Source organism: Dermacentor albipictus, chromosome 4 (assembly GCF_038994185.2).
Source record: "Dermacentor albipictus isolate Rhodes 1998 colony chromosome 4, USDA_Dalb.pri_finalv2, whole genome shotgun sequence".
Classification (NCBI taxonomy): Eukaryota; Metazoa; Arthropoda; class Arachnida; order Ixodida; family Ixodidae; genus Dermacentor; species Dermacentor albipictus.
In genome coordinates, this window is record NC_091824.1 from 71,272,782 (window position 1) to 71,298,807 (window position 26,026).

Genomic DNA, 26,026 nt, shown 5'->3' on the forward strand with positions numbered 1-26,026 from the left:
AATAAAAAGCTTGAGGAGGTGGGTTTGTGAGGGGCTTGCTGCACTCGTGCATGCTTTAAGAGCGAGGAGTGCAGCCGCACAGGGAGTGGGCAAAATGAAGGGGAAGGGGGGGTATGCGTCGTGTTTTGCCTATCTTCAGGATATGTGTACCTCAGAGGGTGCACAGCATGGTCGGCACACAGAAGCGAGCATAAGATACACTCATCTTGGGTCCTGTGTTATTTCATAGCAAGCGCTAGTGAACCCGCACACGCTGATACACGTACACCCACAGCGCACGATTTCATTCTCTCTCTCCGAACTGAAATCTCATACTGCCTTCCGTCCAGCACCACAGAGTCATACAAGAGTGAGGAATGGCGAGCTTGTCATGTTCGGTGACCGGAAGTAGATACGACGGCGCGGCGCTTAATAACACACGAGCTTCTCTTTTCTTGTCTTCTCATTTTTCGCACTCTCCTTCGCCTTTCCTTCTGCCTTCATTAGCCAGTTTTATGGAGTGTATGGTTTTCACGTGCTTTAGCTCTTTGCTACGTCATACGTGCCCGCCACACCCTCATTTTTTTCCGGCTGTTTGGTTTGTGTTTTCTAGTTTTTTTTTCTCGGAACACTACAGGACTTAGCCGGGAAATGAAGCGTTCGTGCCATTTATAAAGGAACACTACATTTGAATTTTATGATGTGAAACAGGCTTTTATGCATTACGTTTCGGAAGAAATGAAATGCACTCTAGTGCAGTGGTTTGATTCGTACTTAACTAATGCTTCGTAAAACGACTGTAAAAAATCACGAAAGAAAAGCAATAACCTCCCAGTTATAGAGATGGCTTCAGTGCGAGCGCTCTTCTTCGATTCGAGTAAGCGCAGACCGCAAAATGCACTATGTTCACTTGACTCGAATAAAGCATTTGCCGCGTGCTGTGATCCCGAAAGAGTCTACGCGACTAGCCCTTGGCATAGCTTTCTTATTGTGAGGTTAATTTGTTGAAGAACATGATCTGGGATGCTGCTTCTTTTGAACAGAAGATTGACCGCTTGATTACTGGCCGAGTAGACAGAAAGAAGGCGTGCTTCTGACAGCCGGATTTCTGAGCTCAGTGTAGACTCGTGTCATGTAGATACGCAAAAAAATAACGCGCAAGGAAATAAATAAATACATGAAAGCAATGAGTATTCAAGAGTTAAACAAATATCACAAACCACCATGACAAAGAAGCCGTGCGCAGTGGTCAATGGCAACAGCTTTGCCTTGTTGATTTCTTGTTTGCTTTTGAAAACAAGGCCTTCTTAACTAACGATAACTAACTTAAGAAACGATAATTAGGAGCAAAGTGGGTAAAATTAACGGTACAGGCCTAATTAGCACCAACATAGTCGTAAATTGACATTGCATACTTCTCCTGTAAAGGGTGCACCACCCTTGCTATAGTCATGCTTAGGCAAAGCCGCCGTATGGCGCACTTTTGGGAAAGGAAGTGAATTCGCATGGCGTAAGCAGTGGTCGCACGAGGCAATGGTGTCTGGAAGCCGGCTTCCACGGCGTTAACATGAGGCGAGAATCAGCAGCAGAGTAAGTAAAATTAGTGGTATTGGTGTTATTAGAGCCAACACATTCAAAAATTAACATTGCGCACTTCTCCTGTAAAGAGTGCACTGCCGTCGCTGAAGACATGCTGAGGCAAAGCCGCGGTAAGGCACACTTATGGGAAGTGACGTGAGTTTGCTTGGTGAAAGCAGGGCTCGCGCTAGGCGATGTTTTCTGGAAGCCCGCTTCGACAGCGTTGAAGTAAAGCAACAATAAGTAGTATAGTAGGTAAAATTAATGGTACGGGTGTATTTACCGCTAATATGGTTGCACATTAACCACACCGAGCTTTAGGCTGCACTATGTCCGGTATCGACTCACCTGGCTAAAAATCAAAACAAAATAAAGGATCGATCAAATTGTCGACGCTGAAGATGACTCGGTCGGCGTAAATAGACGTAAAATACGATATGAACACCATACAAAATAAGCCACGAATAATGATAAAAAGAAACAAAAAGAGACCAAATTATGCATTTATTTTCAAATCACATGAACAATCATGTTAGTCGACTTTGTCTTCCTTAGCGACATGGTCACTAGGTAACCCTCTCTTTTTTTTTTTGCAGAATAATTGCATTACAAGTACCTTCATTATAGACGATAAAATATCGTTCATAACACCATCCTCTTCGCGTAGAAAGATATTATATAATTAAAGCAATTTATTCCTTGTCGGCCAGGACATGCATCCCAAGTGGAAAAAGGAAGTGCACGTTTTGGTTACATTGATAAACCTTAACCAATGGCTTCGGAACATTACTGCAGGTGTCCAAATTGCAATGTTACACGTACGTAATTCAATTTTTTCCGCTGAGTGTTTTTCACCCGTTTAGCAATGTTACGAAAGCATCACTCCGTGCGAGGCGCGCTTCATGTATCAGAACTTCCTTCATGTTATCGCCTTTTGGACATGTGAAAGAGCCTTGTCAAATCAAATTGTGGCATGTCGCGAATAGTGTTGTACTTTCTTGTATGTATGCGAGCGGCAGTGATGACTCTGGATTGTAAAAGTACGGGTCTGGGACTGTATGCTCTAAGATTAAAGTAACCTTTTATGTGTTTTGCATCTTCTTTCTGTTTTCACCGTCACCCAGCATGATCCTCTCTATTTCCCTCGCTCGAGCAAAGCGTTGCTACTCAGGAAAATGTACCTTACGCTGTCCTTTCTCTCCACTGTACTATTAATCCCCACCCTCTCTCTCTCTCTTTCTCTCTCTCTAGAATGTGCAGTAAAAATGTGGTGGACAAGGGTCCCAAAGTCTCTGACTTTGGGACCCTTGTCTGTATACCATATTTTGTAACAAGTTGTTATGAACGAATAATAAACTGAAACTGAAAACATCCTTGGAAGGCTTTCCACCCATTGGAGCTTACCTTATCTCCAAAAATAGGCGTAGTCTATTCTGTGTTTCTATTCTTCCTTTATGCTTCTCGCCTAATACTCACAGATCAATAAACACATGCTCATCATCAGGGTAACATAGCATTGCTTACATGAGAGTAGCCAGCGCCAAGTTTCCACTAAAGGAAACGCAAGCAAGACAGACGACGAACATTGTTCTGGGACAAAGACACGCTCCAAAGGATGAAAACATTTCTAAAGTGAACGGTCACAGGTAAGAAAGAAAACAGTTCTCGTAAGAGTATGCTATTCTCCCGGAACATGGCATTAGCGCCAAGTATAGTACATATTCACTGGAACAGCTAATGCAATCTTTACGTAAATCATAAGTCTTTGTCAACTGCTTTTACGCTTTTTGAGGTTCTTTATATTGGTTCATGCCACGATATGCAAGAACGCATAAATAAGGAACTTCATAGAAATTATAACTGTCCTTGACTACTAAACACACATCTTACACGTTATTACTTTGACGTTCTAAGAAGGCATTTTATTTTATCATTTGAAATTGATCAGGATATAAAAATATAACATAACAACACCATACTTTAGTTTCAATAAGTAGGTTGTCACGGTTTTCTTTTTGTTTTGTTTTTCATTCGAGGGGGTGTGCTGTCATGCTAAAGTGAAAGCGAAGCTGCGGCTAATGTAAGAGCTCGTTCGCTGAAGGCCCTTACAAATGACTTGCCAGATATATTTTCTAGACTACGGCTACATTTACCTGGGGCTACTGCTTGCGAGATTGTGTCGTATGGTGACCGTCAATTTTTGATGCAAGCAATATTCAACGCGCCATATGTTGTGGTTGTTGATTGACATTTTGGTTTACTTTTGTTCATGTCGCTTTCTTCGCTGCAATGCCGATTTTCGGCTAATATCTGAGAGACATCCATTAGTGACCAACAAAGTACCTTTTCCTCGCGCTTTACTTCTGGAAATGTCTTTCAAGGTAAGCTTCAGAAGCTTACCCAGTGCGGAAAATTTAAAAAAAAAAGACATAACTGAGCGATGCCTTCATCAATATCGCGTATTCTTTCATGGTAGAGGTACCAGTATTGCCGGCTTGTCATAACTTGTTGATTCATAATAAAGTTCAGCATAGTTGACGAATCCCTGAGGAAATCGCGCTCGTTTAACAATCAACGCATTTTACTTTTGCGCGGCAAGCTTTTGCGCGGCTATTTTGCTTCATTGCTAACCGCCTTCGACATTTATAGTGATAAGGGTTCTGCTGCATTTTTCTCCTCACTGTTATTCACTCTTTCCTCGTTTGTATAAAACACGTTATGGCGCCACTTTACAGCCACTCTGTAAGGAAACAAACAACCACCATCACATTCATTAGCGTGCGGCGAACTCTCGCTGGGGAACTACGACTTACCCGCTATATTGATGGACCATTGTATTCAACTGCCACGTGCACACATGCTCTAGATGAGGTTCAGGAAGCTGTAGGAAGGGTGTGGTGCGGCAGCAAGATGATTTTTCTCCACTAATTCAAACAGTTCGAAAGGCAGCAGACAATGGCTTTCCTAAGATAGGCGTCAATTGATCTGTCTATCACCGAGAGAAAGAATCTACCACAAGGGGGCTAAGCAAACACATTCGACCGAGGAAAGAAATAGACCAAGACAAAAATGCACGCGCACCGCGGTCTTGCTTCTCCGTGCACCCGCATTAAAGGAAGGACTTTGGAGAGAAAAACGACTCTGGCTGACGAGAAAGAGCTCCTGCTTTCGTGGCATCAGTGGCTATGTAAGGAACGCTTTTTTTTGTGGTGGTGTGGAAAGAGGTGTTCACGGTTACTACACGTACACATTTGCTCCTATATTCTGCAAAGGGTACTGCGTACGTATTTGTGCGATAGCACGTCCGAAGTGTAAGACGTGGGAGAAGCCGTCTCACGGGAAAGTTCATGAAATCCTGAGCACGACCACAGAGATCAGGGTGGGGTATTGCACGCCTCGCCGAGATGCCGGGCAGCCAAAGCCGACTGCAGCGTGCGTCTCTAGGCCACAGGATTAGAACACCGGGAGTCTAATCGCCGCATGGTCATCTGTCATAGGGAGTAAAGAAGGAGAGCTGCGTTTGTGCCCTATCACGTGTCTCACATGTGCTACTCGATTTTTCGGCAAAAGGCCCGGTAATTCGCCCCAGCTCATGCAAGGTCTCACACAACGGCATCCGTGAAGTTACAAGGACCGTGTGGATACCGAAATCTGAGGTGCGAAACCATTTCTCTCCGATTTAGGAGGATTTTTTCTACGAGCACAGTGTCGCTGCGAGCTAAGCCTGAAGAAAGCAGGACCTAGCGGCCGTGCATAGGCGTGGTCCGGCGGGGCCATCGACCTTGCCGGGGACCTAGAGGCGACGTGCTTCAAGAAAATGGCGTCCGCTATGCGTGTGGAAGCGGACGGTGAAGAAATAATGCCGGATGAAGTTTCCGAGAAGTTTGGCTGGCGCGTCGCCGGTGAGAAGAAGACCCAAGCGCAAGAGAGCAAGCTAAGTCTAACCCCGGTCAACGGGGGGCCGGCGGCTGCCGGGCATCGTCGCCCGCAGCGGAAAAATTTCAAGAGCAAGCTACTCAAGGCAGCGAGGATGCCTGTGTTGCCGAGGCAAGATATCAAGATCGTCATGCGTCCCAGGGGAGGTCTGGACATTGGGGAAGTATCTAGATTCGAGATCAGCCGAGCCATCGTCGCAGCTGCGAATGTGAGTGGCGAGGAGGTGACGCAAGATGTTGTTTGCCCGAACAAACAGCAAAACATAGTTGTTATCAGCACGCCTAAGCGAGAGAACGCGGACCGCTACTCGGCAGTCAGAAGCCTCACTATCAACGGCACGGCACACGAAGTCAGCGCCTACGAGACCGCCCCCCACGGCACCGTTAAGGGCGTCATCAGGGGTGTCCCGATGACGGACACTATTCAAGAAATCAACGACTACATCGTTCAAGAGTATAACCCCACTGCTATGCAAGCCAACCGCATCGGCAAGACGACAACGGTGGTCATCGCATTCGACGGCGACAAGGTCCCGAACTACATCAGATACGGCAACCTGCTGGTCGAGTGTTCGTTGTATCGCAAGCAGATCGATATGTGCTACCGTTGTGGTCGCCTCGGTCACCGGATGGACGTTTGTCCTAACCCCGAAGACAAGATATGCCGCGGTTGCGGCATGAAGAATCCTGAAGAAAGCCATGTTTGCAGTAACCCCAAGTGCAGCCTCTGCGGGGGCAACCACTTCACCGCGGACAAGGAGTGTACAGCGAGGTTCAAGACGCCATACGTCGTTCGTAAACGGCGTTGGGAACGTCAGCAACGAGAACAGATGCAGCAGCAGCGGCAGCAGCCGAGGGGGCCAGCGTGGCAGCAGACAGCGTGGCAGCCACCGAGCGGGCGTCGCAGCCGCTCCCAGACCAGGCGAGGGAGAAGCACGAGCGATACCAGGTCACCATCGGCAGCTGGGGCTCGCAGGCGAAAATCTCGTTCGAGGTCCAAGTCGAAGACCCGGCGGAGCAACGGCGCCGAGAAACAGGTGGGCTGGGCAGCGGGGTCTCCCGTCGCTCTCGACAATAGCAATTTCCCTCCCCTCCCCTCCCGCCCTTCCAAAGACAATGAGTGTAGACACTGTTTGGAACTCAAGGAGATGATAGAGAGGCAGAACAATCAAATCAAGGACCAAAACAATCAGATAAAAGCAATGATGGAGCGTATCGAGACGCTCAGTAGAACAAAGAACAGTGATAATGACGTCATTGCAGTTAAAAGGAAAGTACCCAAGAGAGACACCACCAGCGCTACTCCAGCGGTGACGAAGCTGATCACGTCATCGGCGCAGATCACATCACCGGCGTTGACGCAGTCAGTGACGCAAACTCCACAGACAGAAACGGCAGTGGTTGCCATGGAGGAAGAGAAGGCTGAGGCCGCCGTCGCTCCGACAATGGAGTCCGTCATGAGCATGCTTACGCAAATCTCCAGCCAAGTTTCCCAAATGTCTGCGCAAGTGAACAATCTAACAGTAAGAATGGATAATGTGGAGGCCAAATGCAGCCAACTCTCCGTTAGAGTCATGACGATGGATGCGAAAAATAAGCATCTCACCGTTGCCAAGATGAAGTCACCACGGCTTAATCTACGGGTCAGGCCGCGAAAAGTTGGTTCCGTGCGCAAATCTACCGCTCAAAAAGTAGAAAATGACGAAGACTAAAGGAAAGCAGAAAGAGACTGCGGTGTTATTTCAATGGAACTGTAGGAGTATTAGAAACAAGATAGGGGAGTTACAACTATTCGTTGATAAATTGGACCAAAAACCGGATATCATAGCGTTACAAGAGACCAACGGCCGGGCCAAGCTCGCGGGATACATTACGTATACGGACCCTAGCGAAAAGGGTACTGCGATCTTGGTCCGCAGCAACGTGGCGGCCACACAACACGTGACCGCTCAGCGAGGCTGCGAACATACGCTCATCGAAATTCACAGCAGAAGAGTGGGGGGGGACAAGAACTTTTTCGTCCTGAATGCTTATTGCCGACCGTCCAGCAGGGTCATTGACTTTGAAGGCACCATATTGGACTGCATTAAAGAAGCAAAAACAAGACCGATTTTAGTGCTAGGAGATTTTAACGCCGTCCACACGATGTGGGGTTATAAATATTCGTCCAAAAGAGGAAACCAATTGGCTAAAGCTATAGAGGACCACGACATGGAGGTGGTTAACGAACCGGGCGTACCAACCAGGACAGGCACTAGCACGGTCAGAGACACCACACCTGATCTGACGCTAGTTCGGGGGAACCTCGACGTAACTTGGCGTAACACGGGGGAAAATCTTGGCTCGGATCACGATATAATTTGTGTAACCCTCGGGGGGACTGACATCAAGGCGAAACTGGGTCAAGCCAACATTACAGACTGGGACCGGTTACGTAGAAGCGCAGACAGTGAAGGCGAGGACGAAAACCAAGACACCAAGACGTATGAGGCATGGGCCAAAAAGCAACGCGAATTTGTAAAGAAATTTACGCAGAAGATTACTACTACCACGCAAATTCCCTTCGTAGACAGCAGGCTTAGTCACATGTGGGCGGCCAGGCACGGTCTTACTCGAAGGTGGAAGAGGCAAAGACATAACAAGAAGCTTCGCAAACGTGTACACGCGCTCAACAAGCAAGTGACCGAGTATGCGGAACAACTATGCAGGGAAAACCGGATGAAGATGTGTGATGACCTGCAAGGCACACTGTCTACGAAGAAGACTTGGAAGCTGTTGCGACACCTCATAGATCCATTAAAAAGCAAGAGCGCATGCGTCCGAGACCTCACAAGAACGATCAACAGTTACGACGGGGACGGGGAGAAGCTCATTCGTGAACTCACAAGTAAATACCTCAAGACGGAGAAGAGCGGTAACCCGACTCACGAGTATGAAGGCGATAGCAACGTCGAGATGGACGAAGCCTTCACCGAACTGGAGCTGGTTGCGGCCATCGATGAAAGTAATCAAGGCAGCGCACCGGGAATTGACGGCGTTACATACAAGATGCTAAAAAATATGGGCGACAAAAGCCGAGCTGAACTGCTAAACCTCGTCAACGCGTCCTGGGAGAAGGGCTCGTTACCAAAAGAATGGAAAGAAGCGGAGGTGCATTTCATTCCCAAGCCAGGGAAACCACCCCACGTCGACAATCTACGCCCCATCTCCCTCACGTCATGTGTAGGGAAGGTGGTCGAGCGTATGATGTTCAAGAGACTTCAGAGACATTTGGATGTCACTGATCAGATGCCACCGACCATGTACGGATTCCGGAGGCACCTGAGCACGCAAGACGTCTTGGTGCAAATACACGAGCTGGTTATCAAGCAAGCGAAGACCCCTACGCCAAGAGCTATCCTGGCGCTCGATCTCAAGGGGGCCTTCGATAACGTCGCACACGAAAGTATTCTTCGTAACCTGCACCAAACGGGATGCGGAAAGCGGACATTCAAATATGTGCAGGATTTCTTAACCAATAGAACGGCAACCATCAAAATTGGAGAGGAGAAGTCGGAACCGATAGCCCTGGGAGACAGAGGCACTCCGCAAGGATCGGTTCTTTCGCCGCTCCTCTTCAACCTGGCACTCCTCCCTCTCCTGACTTTGCTTCAAGACATAGAGGGCATAGATCACGCTCTCTATGCAGACGATATCACTGTATGGACGTCGAGGGCAGGGTCGGTGAGTTGGATGGAGGAGACCCTTCAGAGAGTGGCAAAGACCGTGCACGAGTTCGCTAAATCGTGCGGCCTCAGTTGCTCGCCACAGAAGTCCGAGTTACTCGTCATCAAGCCAAGAAGAAAGAAAGGAGACCAAGAGAACGTACGCATCACCATCGACGGGACGACCATAACACCAACCACGCAAGCACGTATCCTGGGTGTCATCTTCCAGAACAATGGCAAGGCGGGAGCGTCGATCGACAAAATCAAAGTTTCAACGGAACAAATTTCGAACATGATCAGAAGAGTCACAAACAGACAAAGGGGATTGAAGGAGGACGATGTACTGACGCTCGTCCAGGCCTTCTTGACGTCGCGCATCGTTTACGCGGCGCCGTACCTCAAGTTACTGAAAAAAGACAGGGACCAGTTGAACGTCATTATACGAAAGGCAACCAAGTTGGCGCTGGGCATTCCGAAGCATTCTTCGACCGACAAGCTTCTCGGCATGGCCAAGCACAACGTCGTCGAAGAGCTAATAGAAGCTCATCTATCTAATCAAAGAGTTCGGCTCAGTCAGACGTCGGCGGGACGTCGCGTTCTTGCCAAGTTGGGCTGGCAAGAGGCAGAGCGGAAGGAAACGGGGCCGTTACCCAGGTTGTGGGTGCATAAAATCCACAGTAAGCCACTGCCTAGAAACATGAGGTCGGGTCGTAACGACGGCCGCAGAGCAGCTCGTATAGCGGCCTTGACGGAGACTTTGGGTCAAATAGTAGAAGAGGAAGAGGGGGTCACTCTCTTCACAGACGCTTCGCTACCCAAGTTTTCATCGAAAGCAACGCTGTCAGTTACGACGCGGGATGTGCTCGTAACCTGCGCCTCCATCAAGACGTCTTTTCCAGAGGTGGCAGAAGAGGCCGCTATAGCGCTAGCACTCACGCAGCCCAAGGTGGGAAGAATTGTCACCGACTCGCAAAAGGCGTATAACAACTACAGGAAGGGGTGGGTGTCTCTTGCGGCACTAGATATTCTCCAAAGGAAACGCGACATACCTGAAAGGAAAGTTGAGTTAATATGGACACCGGCTCACTCTGGGCTGGAGGGCAACGAACTTGCCCACCAGTTCGCCCGAGAGATGGAACACCGGGTTAAGGAAGATGAGCCACAGTCCATATTTACTTACAGAGACATTACGAACCATTATAAGACGGAGAGGCGCCGTTACCCCGATCCTCACAAATCGCTTAGCAGAGAACAGCAAGCGATCTACAGGCAAATACAGGCAGGATCGTTCCCGCACCCTTACCTTCTAAACAAGATGTACCCGGAGAGGTACGAGAAGGATTGTAAGTTCTGCAAAACTCATTTAGGCACGCTCCAACACGTCATTGGAGTATGCAATTTCATCAAGGCGATCCCCCCACCTCTTAACTGCCCCACTACCCTACCCCATGCCTCATCCACCCTTACCGAGCGATGGGAGACCTTGCTAACCAGCACCGCCCTGGAAGACCAGCTCGTCCTGATCTCCAGGGGCCAGGCGGCTAGGGAAGCATATGGGTCCCGTGAAGAGGGAACCACTTCCATCAACCGCGTCTAAGAAGATGTCGAGCTCGGCTCAATAAAGTTGTTTCTCTCTCTCTCTCGCTGGGATTTTTCTAGGGGTGCCCGGTGGTTTGTCGAACTTGAAGTATCGTCGCCATACGTTACATTAACCGAACACCACCTGGTGCTTCTTGCTTCTTTTCCGGTTCACTTTTACTTCTCCTTCTTACCAAGAAAAGGCCGTTCGCCCACTGTCAGGAGGTGATTCATCCTCACCAATCTTTCGACTGATGGCGTCTCTTTGAACGTCGTTTAGTTATCTTCTATATTTGAACAGCTGTAGCTACGGCTTTGCTTAAGAGGTAGGTTGCATTGTTCTAAGGGAGGCAGTATTTCATTTAAGTAGGGAACTGTGTGGGATTCAAGTAAATAATCCCGTTTGTGCAAATATTTTCTTCAGTGCATGAAACCTTTTTCTACGTAAAGAATGACGATGCTCTGTCGTGAGTGAACGGGGCCACATTATATTCTGTTAGAAGGCATGGTCAGAATTCAAGTGGGAGGCGAGAGGGCAGGAGTCTACGCCACAGAGTGACTGTCTGAAGAAGACCAGCATTTGCGAGGTCCCCGAACGAGCTCTATGATTTGGGTGTCGCAACCCATGGTTTGAAAATACGTGTTTGCATTCACAAGAAGGGAACCCTCAGATACATTAAATACAATGCCATAAAAAAATGGCAGTCCACAATATATGGACAAATAGGCGTTCTTTATTGCTCAGTACATCGCCACCATCATCATCGTCATCAGGACTTTCAATATCTAGGAATTTCCTCTACGACTTTCTACATTTAAATCGATGACGACTCTATTAATTTTTTTTTTTTGCAGTGCGAGCATGAAAACTAGAGTTTTACATGTGGAACACAAAACAATCATTTTGGAAATCGAATTGTGCAATTATTCATGTAACAAAGGTAGCAAACTACATGAGAGCAATAGATACCTTTATCAAAGTTGTGAAAGTGTATTACCGAGGCTTGCTGGTTGGATGTTGACAGTGAATTGATCTGTATTTACCTTTTCACAAATCGGTTTACAATAACCACAATCGACTATCACGATGCAGTATTCAGTAATGGGAAAAATTCGGGATAATCGTCGTCAAAATATTAGGCCTCCCATTGCGACATTCCTTTTTGTTAACATTAGGAGGCAGAATTGAATGTCATATTTGATTAAAAGTGTGACACTATCACCAGTGCTACTGGTCCTCTATTATTATTCCGTATGCAGGAACAGAATCTCAAACGCAGGGTATCTCGCCCACACTGATCGTGGGAGGAGAATGACAAGCTGGGAAGCAAGTGGTTTATTAATTGACCGAGTTAGGGGCACTTGCGTTTAGAAATGAATAGTCATGCTGAAAAATAAATGTAGTGTCCGAGTTGAAAGCATTCTTGATGGTAAATAGAATAACAGTAGCGATTATTATTCCCCGGTATTTTCATTTTATCGGGAAATGGTTATGGTGGAAGGCTGTGTTCCGTGACTTCATTGGCTTGGACATCGCTTTCAACAGCGCCTATATTTTTGTTGTCATAGAACATTTGTCATCACCTATGTGTACGAAAGCGAGCGTGTTCGCAAAGGGAATATCTCATGAGTCAGTACAACTCCGATTATTATTAAACCTAATCTGAAATTAAGGTTGCTGCAAAGCATTTGACAGCAAAGTATACGCGTAAAGGGGATACTGTATTGTCAGTAAAATTACTATAACTATTACTATTCTTAAAAGTAAGCTTAAGATAAGGTGCTAAAAAGTGTTACACACACGTCTAATATGCATAAAAATAATTTGCAGGCCTGCATATAATATAGATGTAATTGATCCCAGGCTGAATGATCTCTCTCAGAATCGACCGCTACCCCCGGGAGTAGTCTAAATTTTGGCAGATGCTCGTGATTGATAGAGGAGTGTTAAAAAAAAACTAGAGAAGGAAATGCTTTCTTTAGATGGTCGGGAGGGAAGTGGCAGGGCAGCTTGCCATATATAAATAAGTTCATAATACAGCGCCATCATTTCTGTCTCTTGAAACTCCTCATTACAGGTCACAACCCATATACAGCCGGTTCAGTTTGATGCGCATCTGCAGAAAGAATTATTCATTTAACTACTCCGCTCTTACAAGAGCCATTCGCCTTTGGAAGGACATTCCTAACGCCATCGCTTATGAGAGCGATCAAGAAAATTTCCGGCGTCTTATAACAACGCAGTTTTCACACTATTGGCGGCGAAGAGTTACGGAGTTGCCATCTATCGGAAGCACCTCACTGGCGTAGTATGAGGGATCACGTGGCGCGCTCCTCATAGGTTTTGCTGTCAGCGCTCATTGTAAACACCACGCGCGAGCTCTCCCAGATATTTCTGTAAGTACTTTTGAAACGAGAGAAGATTTTTACTGTCTAAATAATAATCTTGGGCAAACTGAAAGCACAGAATCGTTTTTCAGACGCTATGTCTCTTTACCGAATACGTACAGTGAACGCCACTGCGCGCGGTCGCCGCGATGGAGTCGCCCGAACCGGCTTCTTGCGTGAAAGGTAGGCAAGCGCTGAGAGCAGAGTATGTGAAATGTGTCCTTATAGTGTTTGTATAACTAAATGGAGCCTGATAGAAAGAAGCCTCAATGCAGCGATCGCACAGATTCGCAGCGACCCACTGCGCGTCTGCATGCTTGTCCGCGTACTGTTTTGCTTTCACCGTGTGCGCGTTTTCGCACCGTGCCATGAGCTTTAGGCCTCAGAATATGAGCATTTGACAGTATACAAGCAACCATTGGTGCGTGAGCGCTATCAGAGCTATTCAAAAATAATTTCATTGTAGAGGCTTCGACGCCTACGGGGACTGTGATGCGCCTTTGCGATGACTCAATGTTTTTTTCTTCTAAATTCTTGGACTTTTCAATATTCTCGAGTTGCGCCGCACTGTATGTTTATCGCCGTTCTCAGCGTGCCATTTTCCGCTGCTTCTTTTTTGGTAATCCAGTGCATTAATCCATAACACAAACATGACCATATGCCATGCTTTCTTTAATGTGCTTCTTACCGCTTCCTTTCCACTCCAGTGAACTTGCCAGTATCTATAGCATCGACAAGTTCATAGACCAAACCGTAATGACATTAATCGGGCAGCGGACTCGGGCGAGCGTCTCAGTGCACGTTTTCCGAACATGGCATACCCGGTGGCGTAGCAGAAATCTTTCTCGCGTCTGTGCTTGCTGCATACCCGAGTTGTAGCCGATGACCGTTTGCCGGTTTTATGTTTCGCGAGCCAAGCTTCACGCAGCTTCTTGTCCTGCGGCTACGTGTGAATAAGGCTGACAGCGGCCTCCGTTGTGTAAGTCCGGCACTGCGGCACCGAGCAGTAGCCTACCATGTTGCGCGCCTTCAAAGGCAGCCACTACCTATTGTAGTGCTTTCAAGCGTTGTAAAGGAGACACACGAAGCGGGAAAATCTCGCTACTAAATGAGGACCGCAGCGTGCGAGGGAATTTAAACTCTCGTTTTCAGGTCGCTTCGGCGCTCCCGAAGCAGCCGACGCGGCCGCTATGTCCACGTGATCCGTAATAGCACGTCACGCCGACGGTGGCGCCAGCTTTTCCAGTGGTGGAGCTCGAGGCCAATACCTAACCTCACCTGCTATCTTTTCTTTCTTTTCCCGTTATTAATGTGCTACTATTCCTTTATTACTGTCTTGATAAGCAAATATGTCCCACTCGCCCGGTAGCTCTAGTGATTATATTTTACTGTGTGAAAGTTCATCGTTCAGTGACCTCTCGCGTTCAAAAGCATTCGGTTTGTCCATTGTACAATTGTAACACCATATTACTGTATGTTAGCGCTATTCTTACACGGTATTTTTTGTATATGTATTCACATATGTATTTTAATTATTCTGTATTATTATCCTTAAATGTACTCTAGCCCCTTACACAACACCTCTAGAGGCCTGTATATAAACATATGTTCGTGTCAAACTTCCTTGTTCTTCCGGGCTTTTTTATTTTCTCTCTTGTTTTCTCAAGATAACCGTAGATCTGATCAGTCTCTTCTTCAGGGACAGATCTAGATTGTGCGACGTCTTGCAGAGTAACTCATATTCATGCACAGCCGTTTGCCATTTGTCCCTTGTGTCTTGACATGTCACTTTGTAGACAGGCGTGATGGGTGCTCTCTCTAGTGTCTAGAGCCCTCCGACAATAAAGCGAAGGAATGAACTCCGCCCTTGATTTTAAGCTGCAGTAGCCGCAATAACCTAAAATAAAATGGCACAGAAGCCAGCGTAAACACAAGAAAACCAGCTGTTTTTAGGTATAACGCTCACTCTGAGGAAAACTTAATCCCACTTTTGCGCATGGTTCTTACATGGGTACCACACATGTGTGACGGAAAGAAACATTATTTATTTATTTATTTATTTATTTATTTATTTATTTATTTATTTATTTATTTATTTATTTATTTATTTATTTATTTATTTATTTATTTATTTATTTATTTATTTATACCCTCATGGCTATATGTTTTGGAGACTGTAGGGGTAAAAACGAAAAACGGTAATAAAGGCCTAAGGGTTGAGGCATGGGCAAGTTGGTATTGCGTTCTAAAACTGGTACAGCGCAACATAGGAAGAAACAAGCCGAGTCGGCCAGATGATACTGTCATCTGGCCGGCTCGGCTTGTTTCTTCTTTTCTTTGCTGCGTTGTACCAGTTTTAGAAAAGAAAGGCATAACTGTACGTGACTGAAGAAAGATACAGTAGGCTTTGTAGTTATACAATGTAATCTAAGGCGTTTTTTGATGAGATGATAGTCCTTGATAGTGACTGTATCTGCGGGATGGCGATTTCATTCTTTGGAAGTGCGGGGCATGGAGGACTCTAAGATAGCGTTAGTTTTGCACAGGATTGTGCCAGCTTTATGGGGGCGGTTAATCGAGTCGAAACAAAATGCGGGGGCAAAGTAAGCTGGTTTTGGAGTTGGGGATGTTGATGCAGCGGGTGGAAAATGCTCAAAGTATTTTACTGTGGAATACTGAAATTGGAAAGTCGAGGCTTTTTTTTTCTTTTCACGTCAGTTATGCCAGCTGCTCAGTTGTAATTACCAAGGAGGAAGCGGTCAAACTTATTGTGTGCCATTTATATTGAGTGGAATAATTTTCTGTAATATGCGTGCCATACTGAAAGAGCATATTCAAATTTTGAGCGAACCAGTGTTGTTTTCAAGTTTTGGCGAAAATGATGCTCGTGAGGTGTTGCGACAGAAGTATTTTAGCATTCTATTAGCCCGTTTTATTATGAAAGATGCGCACGGCCGAAGCAAGGGTATTTGTAATGTGAATAATGAGGTATTTATAAGAATAAGCAGACACTAAAAAGTCTTAGAGTCTGCATAAATATTTGGGTGCTATGTGTGATCTTCTTCATATACGCATGTGTTTACATTTGGTAATATTGAGATCCATGCAGGAGGTATTATGTATGCACCAGTCGTTAACAGCGTCAAGGTCAGACCAAAGAGTATTTATGTCTTCTGCGCACGTTACGTCGCGGTGAATTAGGTAGTCGTCGGCAAAAAGATTAATATCAGAGGAGACACATGCGGGTAATTCATTAATTTGAGCAAGGAAAATAAGAGGTCTAGTGCTATTACCTTGAGGTACTCCAGATCGTACGGCAGTCTCTTCAGAGCATGTGTCATTAGCTGCAACGAACTGTGAATCGTTAGTCAGACAGAAAGGGAGCCAAGTTGGCAGTTTAGAATCGGTGCGAAGGCACTGCATTTTGTCCTATTATAGTCTACTGGTATACCTTATTAAATGCCTACGGAAAGTCTAAATATGCACAGTGAAATAAAGGAGAATGATCAAGAATGGCGCTCAATTTATTAATACAGCATTGATTGCGGCGCGTAGTAGCGTTTAGGCTGTGAATCTTCCTGGCGCAGGAATGAGTACGTCCGGGAGTAGGACCGAAATGAAAGGCTTATGTTACGTTGTTTAGACTGGCTAAAAATATTGAAGCCCACTCCATGTAAGAGCACTTTAAATGTATCAGCTCACTACAGGTCTTCACATACATCAGGGAACGTCAGCACACGTCAAGACACACTCACTGCGCCATAGGAGTCCGCTTTTAAAACGGTCGTCTTCCCTAGGTGACTAGGCGTGGGAATCTGATGACCATGTCTCGGCCAGTAATAATCGTCAAACCGTTAACAAAATGCCGCCCATGATATCGCAACGTTCCACGAGACTCCGCCTCCAATGTTGCGTGATCGCCCCCGCATACAAGGCAATCGCCTGGCAATTTGGGAAACTGAAGTCGACACAGTTTCAACGGAAGTTCTCCACGTTGGCCCTTTGCATGAATTAGTGGGCTCTCCGCAATGGTCGGGTTGTCAGGGCAAGGAGACTGGCTTTCGCGGTCGTTACAGCTTCCACGGAGTGCAGTGACCTTGTCACATCGAAGTGAGCTTCTTTGGTTGCGCGTCACAGTCGGTGTTGGGCCCCGTCATCGTCTGGGCGGGCGCTAATGAAAGGGCTACCTCGTGGGAAGCACACAAAGAATGCGTACAGCCGATTTAGGGCATAAAAGCTTGTAAGATGAGTTTTATATTATGCGAATTTTGAAAAGAAATAAAAAGTTAGAGAAAGTTAGCAAGGCTTGAAAAGAGGATGTGTTCTAATGTTTCGCATGGTATACATGTAAGTGAAATAGGTCTCTTGTTTAAAGGGATGATCATATTACCATATTTTTCCAGTTGTACCATCTTCCCGAACTTCTAGTCTGCAGGAAATGAAGTGACTGCTGCGATATCTTTATTAAAGGGTAAAATGAATAATTATATAGCTGTGTTCTTTCAAACCTTGCTATTAAGGTGATCACAACCAGGAGAAGATTAGAATTTGAAATTTCAGAATAATTTTTATCACCACTACAGTTTATGATTATAGGATGTATTAAAACGTAATCATTGTCTTAAGTCACCTATCGTCATGAATTAGAGCACTCGGAAAAGGTGTGCAAAAACTCTTAATTGGTCGAAAATAATAGTTCCATCGACAAAACTTGCTGTGGTATTGACATCTGTATTTAAAACAAACCAGAGCCTATAGGACTTACATTTCAGCATAAATAGCCATGTGTTCTGTAAGGAAAAGGCCTTTCCGCTGCTGAGCAATATTACATGTGTGGTAGCGCACAGTGTTAGAGCGCATACGAGCATTCTTGTAAAGGCAACACTCTTTATTTCTTAACCATTTCAGGAGTATTCCCCTGGGGCGTTCCAATGGGGGTAATGCAGCGAAGATGAATTTATTTGTTTGTCAATTCAGTGGCTTTGGACTTAAACATGCACCATGTAGCCCGCTCACTGCTCATCGAAACTTTAAGCGAAAGTATCAACAATACGGCAAGCTCTCGGTTAATGCCATCAAATTTGTTTTTGCAGTCTCTAATAAGTTTTACCTGTTCAAAATTTCGAGGTTGCAAAACGTTAAGGTCAAGTGTAAATAGTGATTGATTGCTTAAACCAGACAAGTACAAAATGTTAGAGGTAGGATCAGGTCAAGAAGACAGCGCTAGATCTTATGTGTTGGATACCAATACGGTTCTCCTACAAGGTTGCCTAATTACTTGATTAGGGTAAGTATGGAACACAGGTCTATAAAATCTCGCGTGAGGAAAGAATTAGGTTTATTAAGCAGAGAAGCGAACTGTCATGCGCTTCTCTGTCACCAAGTGAGCGTGGTGGCAAGCTTGGATATTTCGATGCGACTACGTTAATAGCATCATGCAGTTGGTGAGCGAATTCACAGCTGTAGTGAGGGCAGTAACAAACCTTGACAGCAATTTCCTGATTATTAAACTTAATCGTAACCTGTAGACGCTCAAGATTGGTTGTTATTTCGATGAGATTAGATGAAATTTCTTTAGAACAGCCTGGTGTACGGCGCCGCCTGGCCCGTGAAATGAATCGCATTAGTAGAGTACAAAACGATTCATGTGTGGAAATACTTGACTGTGTCAAGTTTCGGAATGGAACCAGAGTTCCGTCAGCACCGGGGCATCCACGCTGCAACCGTCAATAGCGGAGATGAGTGGCATCGCGTTTATCAATTATGCTTCTGATAGTTGAGATTAGGACAGTCATAAGTTACGATATATATCTAATTATCCACGCGCGCCTCTATGTACCGACATTTGGGGTACACGGGGCTGAACTGCTGTTTGGTTGTACATGCCATGAACTGCACGTTAGGTGGATAACAGTTTATTCGGATGCATGTTTTATCGCCGCTTCAGTTATATGCGTCAAACATATATGCGTTATATGTTTTTATATATTATATATGTCAAACATATGTGCGTTAAACAGTTATATGCGTCAATACATCAAATATTGTTTTTTGTTCATGAAGATTTTTTTTAATCGTAAATTGGTCGTGCCTTTGCTAGGGTTAGTTTTTAGCCAACTCATTGTGGCATTTTTACGTCTATAATCTGCGGATGGATAAAAATCCTCTCTAACGCTTATCTCTTGTTCATTCGGTTTCGCACGTGAAGAACGCGCTTGTTGTCTTATTTTGTAGCTCCCAAACTTCACTAATAAAGGACTACTCTTGTTCGGCTTATAGCCACTGGCGATGCGCACGTTCAAGAGCATGGTTATAAATCCTAACAATTATTTCGCTTGGCAGTCCCTCACCTTGTGCTTCTGATTGCGTCCAGGATTTACAACAATGGAGGATAGTCCGAAAGAAGGGATTATTTCGCCTTGAGTGATCAACTTCGTCGAGGCACGACGGCCCATAATCGTGCTGCGTTGCTGGTCTTTCCGTGGTCTTCGGAAGGCCGGCCTTGTTTTCCTCGACGCGATCAAGTGTGTTCGAATTTTCTTGCATGTCATTTAATCACTCACGAATACTTCCACTCTTGATTTCACTGCTTTTTTGGCTGCTTTTACTATTTTAATATTGGCTGTAAGCTCTGACTGACGATTTGTTGATTGTAGAGATTGCGCCGTGAGGTTCATAAGGAGAGACATCAGATATATTTTCTGCACAGTCTTCTATATGTTTAATTAAGTTGTTCAAGCCTTAAATGTACAGCCATTGCGGACCTTCTGTACATAGAACTGATTGATCATGAAGGTATAGAGTGAAAGTGTGCATTGTGCTACACAAATTCAGATCGTATAGCGTTCATGAATGAACAGGACGCAGTCGGGACCTGTCGTTAAATTAGTACTTAGAAATAGCACCATATTTTGCGCTAAAATTTGAGAGGAGAGATCACGTTATCAATTATCTTTGAAATGCCTTGAATTTGTCAGTTGTCTGTTTCTTGCATAGCCTAAGGAGCGTCTTTATTCACGTTTATTGTTCGTCACATTGTTGGGTGTCGGCGCTGGGGGGGTTTTAAGGGGGGCTGTAGTGCACTGCTTTTGGTTTCAGCGATGAGCGACACATATTCTGGTTAACGTGCCACCGGGCCGAATCACTGCAGAGCGTGTAGAACAAAGGCCTAAAGCACGATATGTGCCCATTATTAACTTCAAAACTGTGCGTTCGAAAACGCAGCACCCACTGGCCCGCCAGGCACTGCTACTGCCAAGTTTGATAAACTGTTAAGGACGCCGATTGGGGAATTTCCCGCAGCTTACAAATGCGGCTTAAATATCGTACAATCAAGGGCCCGTGGTCGCTAGGAGGCTGCGTTTTAACTAAGTGACTTGAAGGCAATTGCCATGACGGAAACTGCGCAGAGTATTGGCGATGCGAAACGGTAACATTGATTGCTTGCATTTGCCTCTCAAGTTCTTCTGCTTGCATGCGGGTTACATACGTGCACTGAGTGTAGACGGTGCCTCTTATACGTAACATTATATCTGCCCTTCTTGCAGCCCTAGCACATGATGTTCCTTATTTTTTTTTTCTGTCATTAGTAAATGACTTTGGTTGCTTTATGTCGTTCTTCCCGGATTGCAGACGGAGGTTCGCACGTGTGTCCCTGCGGTGTTGATCACGTAAGCAAGACTCCAATTAAGGAAAGTTGCAGTTGAGAATAGAGTGGCAGATAAATTCGGGTATCAATGCCGGGCACTGTTGCAACTGGAAGTGATAGGATGGAGGTTTCAATTACTTCCCATTTCGCGCCCTTACCCTTCTTCAGCCTGTAACAGGCAAACACTTCCCGCTCATTCGAGCTCTTCCGCCTTTGGCAAGAAAACCGAAACAACGGAGACTGAAACAGTCATAGCTGGAAGGCATTGGAAATGGCTGGGAAAACAACATGATGATACCACGCCGAGGCGGCGCCTCTTCACTCGGTAATGGTCTTTCTTAGTTTCGCCGTAGTAATTGCGCGGTGTCTTGAGAGTTAAAGTATATCCATAGCAAGCGGTGTGCTTCTCAAAAGACATCAATGGTTCTATGGGCTTAAAGGGTTTCCTGGAAATTATTGGCGGTATTTGCTGTGTTCTATAATATACTGATCCTTTCTCTTTAGAAGCGCCCAAGGAGTCAAGCCTGGTTTACTATCACGGCGATGGAACTTTCCCGCGTGCATTTCGATTAGTGCTGCTCGTAATGGGGTAACGCCAGTTCGTTCTTGAAAGCAAGAGGACTCGTCCTCAAGAGTTTATATTTGTTTCTTATTTTGATTCTTTTACTGCAGAGCTCTAGCTAGGTATTTTGAGATTTCATGCGCTTGAAGCGACGTAGTCCCAAATGCATTGGTGTGAGATGCAGACTTCAATTGATCATCTGTGGGTAAATTAGGCGCCATTTAAGTGGGCGACAAATCCACCCTTTTAAGCGCTGAGGGCTCGTCGTGGGACGACAAAGTCGTGCTTTTCTGTGGCCACGTCACTCATGTGGGGAACGTCTATGAATGCGCAAGGTTTTGCTGCGGCGCTTCAAACATAAAACATCCTCTCTTGACGGGCGCGACAGCGAGGATGTATCATGCGAGTCAAGCAGCGTATCACACCGCGCTCGTCGGCAGCACCTAGATTACCACTACCTTCACGGGTGCTTGATAAGCTTGTTTAATTCGCTGTGGTTGTTCTACAAAGGCACGTAGACATGTCGTCTACGGTATGTGTACGTACAAACATGTAAGTCAAAACTCGGAGAACTGTATAGTTAAGAAATGGCTTTGTGCCAGCGCCTTCACGTTCTCTCTGCTTCGTACTGCATACTATGAGATTATATTTTTTTTTAGGATTAGGGGCACATCTCCTCCAGCTTCAAAGCAAGCGTGTTGAACTGCTGAAGCCCTTGTTATACCCTGCTGATAGTACAGCATGTTAGCGAAACAGTATGTCTGCAAAAAATTACTAGCCCTTCCTGCTCGGACAGCCATGTTGCTACGCGGTATCTGGAATGGTGAATGTTCGAGGCGGATTGACTTCAAGATTGCTGAATATGTGCATTTACTAGCTGCTTGGAACAAAACTTAGATATGTCTCATATCCAATCTGTGCTAGAGCTTAAAATGGGATTGTAAATGCCCTGGTACGTTCACCAGGTCAACTGAGATAAGCGGAGTGGTTAATACAACTACAAAATTATATTTACAAACAGAAATAGATTAATCAAATGCCTGCGTGTATGTGTAATATGCAAGTTCATGAAGATACATATGTAAGCTCCCTCGTAGTGGGAAGCCAGTGCAAGCTGGTCGTGTTTTGCGTAATGGCTACACTAAAGCAGCAAAAAAAATGACGAACGCTCAATAACATATTCATGAACGAAGGTGTGGCTGTTTTTAAAATGAAACATCTGCATGTTTCCGAAGACATTCAATGATACCGGGAAGAAAATTGTCTGTCGCGCCTTACCGAGCGTGCATTTGGTGCCACTGAGAGCCCGTTACAGCGTGCCATTGAAGAAAGGTGAGCCGACATAGCCTTGTCAACAGAACTTGCCTCATGCCAGAATTCAGAAAAATGTGGACAGGTATAGCTGTGTCAGTAGATCTTGCATGGCACCAAACTAAGTCTAAAGAGAGAGGCGGGCGCTCTATCCAAAACTAGATCAGAAGCATTTAGTTTATTACAGTTATCTCTTTGAGGCAGTGATATTTCACGTGAGAGGTGATCCTTGTGCAAGCTTTCAACAGGGCACTTGTTAGACAAGGGACTGAAATTGCATAATCTACCGTGAGGAATCGCAAGTTGTCTCAAAACTGTGCTTAAAACTGCATTAAGTGTTCGCCTAAATGATGTAGTGATGAATGTATTTCAGCTTCATTTTTGAAGATTGGACTTCGGTGTTTCTATTCCTAAAAATATTATAGACGATATAAAAATGGGGCAAATGTATTGATCAAGTTGAATAATCTGGACATTACGAAAGCCTGCATTCAAATAGAAATGTGACAAACAAGATTTAAAATTCACGCTAAAAATGGCGGAGCATATTCGGAAGAGTCTGCAGGCAAAGTGTTACCTTACAGATAATGTAGTAGCCTCTACATCATATGACAACTTGCACAGCTGCGTTTTCGGATGACTGTAGTCCGAACCGAGCTAAGCTCAACCATATGTACGCATCGCCAGCTCTTCGTGTGCCCTGTATTCGTTGGATTTCTATAGTGTTTACAAAAAGAATTTGCCGATCACATTCTCACGTAACTCATAGTATAGCCACCATACCAGATTTATTAATTATAGAAATAGATGCTGTAGCGCATTTTATTTTGTTGCGTGGGCTGAAACGGGGCTACAGAACCCTGCTCATTCATTCGTCCCTTTACTTTTTCCACATCAGGGGCCCGCACACCTGGGGAAATCAGCGTCAAAGCGCCCATTTTATCGGCAGGCAGTTCCTTTTTGGCGAAGGGCACTCACACCACACATGTCCCGGACCTGTCTTCGCGGCTCTAGACATGTCCTCTCGGAAGACGTGCAGAAAGAACAGCGCAATGTCTGCGGCAAAACAGAAGCAACTCTGAAAGGCACCTGCAGGACGCGCTCAAGGAGATAGGCCTGTACCGGAAAGGGGCGCAGAGCTAAGGAGGATCAACGGTGCAGCATGGGGACAGAAAAAAAAATAAAAGAACAAGGATTGGTGAAAGAACGGGACAACGGAAGACAACGAGTGTCTCTAACAAAGATGCAGTACCATAAGGTTGAGAGGAGTGGTGGAGTTGAGATGAGGCCGCAGAAGGCAAGAAAGAAAGAAAATGTGCATGGCTGCTGCCAAAACAAACACCGCTGGTTCGGCATTGGCTGAGGAGTGGGGGTTTGTATTCTCGTCAAATTTTGGCCGCATCCCAGCGGCACTAGGTCAGCACTAATTTTATCTTCCTGATCGATGGTTGAGCGCATCGATCGCTATTAGCACTCGCAATATAGCCGGGTAAACCGGAGCAAAGCAGAGGCAGCACGAGCTTGCACTCGGTTCAAGACCGTTGCGTGTGCCCCCGATAGCACGAACCCCCCCCCCCCCAACACACACACAGCCGCGTCTCATTCTTTATACTGCGGGGTATTTTTTTCGTTTGTTTGTCTCCTTCTTTTTCACATCTTCCTGTGGAGAGTACCACCCGTTGTCTGTAGCGGCTGTTTTTCTCGTATGTTCTTTATCGACACCGATGTGAGAAACAGTGTCTCACATATAGCGTTAGATCTGCGGCTAATTTTGTGCTGGCTGATTTTGCCTCCGGTTTTCTTTCCTGCTGAGAGATACAATGTTCGACTTTAACGTAGCCTGTCAGGACTAATGGTACGAAAGCTTTGCGACGCGAGGTAATGGTGCTGACGTATTGTCTCCGCAGCCGGTGTGCAGAAGCTTAGGGGCGTTCTGACAGAATGGTACTTTCGTACGTGCATTGCGATGATTGGCACGTATTGTGAGCAATTGTCAAGCTTGTACCGCAATGCCTTCCTTTCCCTATTTGTGAATATAACGGATTGTAAAAAAAAGTTCTCGTTTTCAAAGTACTGTGAACATTCCTTCGGTGTCACGCTGCTAATAAATTGGGGTGAATGTATAGAATACCTCATTAGAATATTTATTGAGCGTACGAAGAGACGGCGGAGCAGCTCTACTGGCGCAATGTCACGTTATCTTGCGCACTATGTGTAGCTGTTGGCTGCAGGTGTGAGAAGGTCTGTACGATACTGTTTTCGTGTGTTCGTGTACCAAATATGCGAGATATTTAGTGCCGTGGCTAGTTCCTAAAATGCTCAGAAAGTTTCGTGTAGCAGTAATGATTCAACAAGACATGAAAACAAGGCTTGGGTTCTGCTTTATTTTCAGAGGGAACCTCCTTGACTGCGGCGAATGACGATTCAATTTCTTTTAATGATTAGAGATAGTTCGGGCATTGCGATGTGCTGTGGGCATAATATCTACAGTACTGTCCTGTCAAGAACACCTGTTGAACAGGTCGAAACAGAATCTCAACTGGTGGAAAATAATCCAGAAGAAAACAAATTACAAGCTGACGAAGCTAAAAAAATAGTTCAACTTGACGTTGCCAATTTTGACAACTTGACAGTTCCCAATTTTGAACAAGGCTGTGGGAGTTCAAGTTTTAGGTTCCTATTAATTCCTTTTTTTCCTCATTGCCACGTCGACACCCCACAGTGTGGACATGCCTGATTTGCTGTTCCCATTTAGGCACAGCTGATATCGTGCATCAAAAGAAACTTTGCTTGCAGTGAAAACGTGACCTGTGTGGTGCATGCCCCAAAACATGTCGTGAGGTTGCACGTTGCTTGGCACAGTATTAACTATAGCTGCAGGCTTAGAATTCCATTCTATGAGATTTATTGAACCGCTTCTCTATATAGTATCACCTTAAATAAATCCCAAAATGTGCGTTCAATCTGCATAAATTGTGTTATCTTTTAAGGCCTGCACTTTGCCAGTATGGTCTATGCGAGCGATTGTGAACTCGGTAGTTGTTAGTGTGCACCACGAAAGACAAATTCATTAAAGGCCGCGAGTGACGTGTTTCCCTAAGATGTAACACCATCATTGCAGCACGTGGCTCTCTCGCGGTGTCGCAACGCCGCCAGCGGGGCCTGAGATCTCCCATTTAGCCCATGTCGCACAGTATATGCTTGCACGAAATTATTTTTCTGCGATCAAGCCTCCATAAGTGGGCGCTACCCATACACCCTTACTGACGTAACGTATATCATGAACAATGCAGCTAGTTGCCACCGCTAACCGTATGAGCAGAGCATCTTAAGGTAAGGG

At 45.5% G+C, this 26,026-nt stretch overlaps 1 long non-coding RNA gene across 5 annotated transcripts in view; it reads left to right on the forward strand.

Moving 5' to 3' along the window:
* LOC135902085 (uncharacterized) overlaps positions 1-26,026 on the forward strand; it is a 414,660-nt gene that overhangs the window by 280,871 nt on the left and 107,763 nt on the right. For 2 of the 5 annotated variants that reach the window (XR_010564395.1, XR_010564396.1), the window contains one exon: positions 23,585-24,227. The exons of the other annotated variants lie outside the window; for them this stretch is intronic. This is a non-coding gene — a long non-coding RNA (uncharacterized lncRNA). Of the gene's footprint in view, positions 1-23,584; positions 24,228-26,026 lie in introns of those variants that run through there. 5 annotated transcript variants of the gene reach the window in all.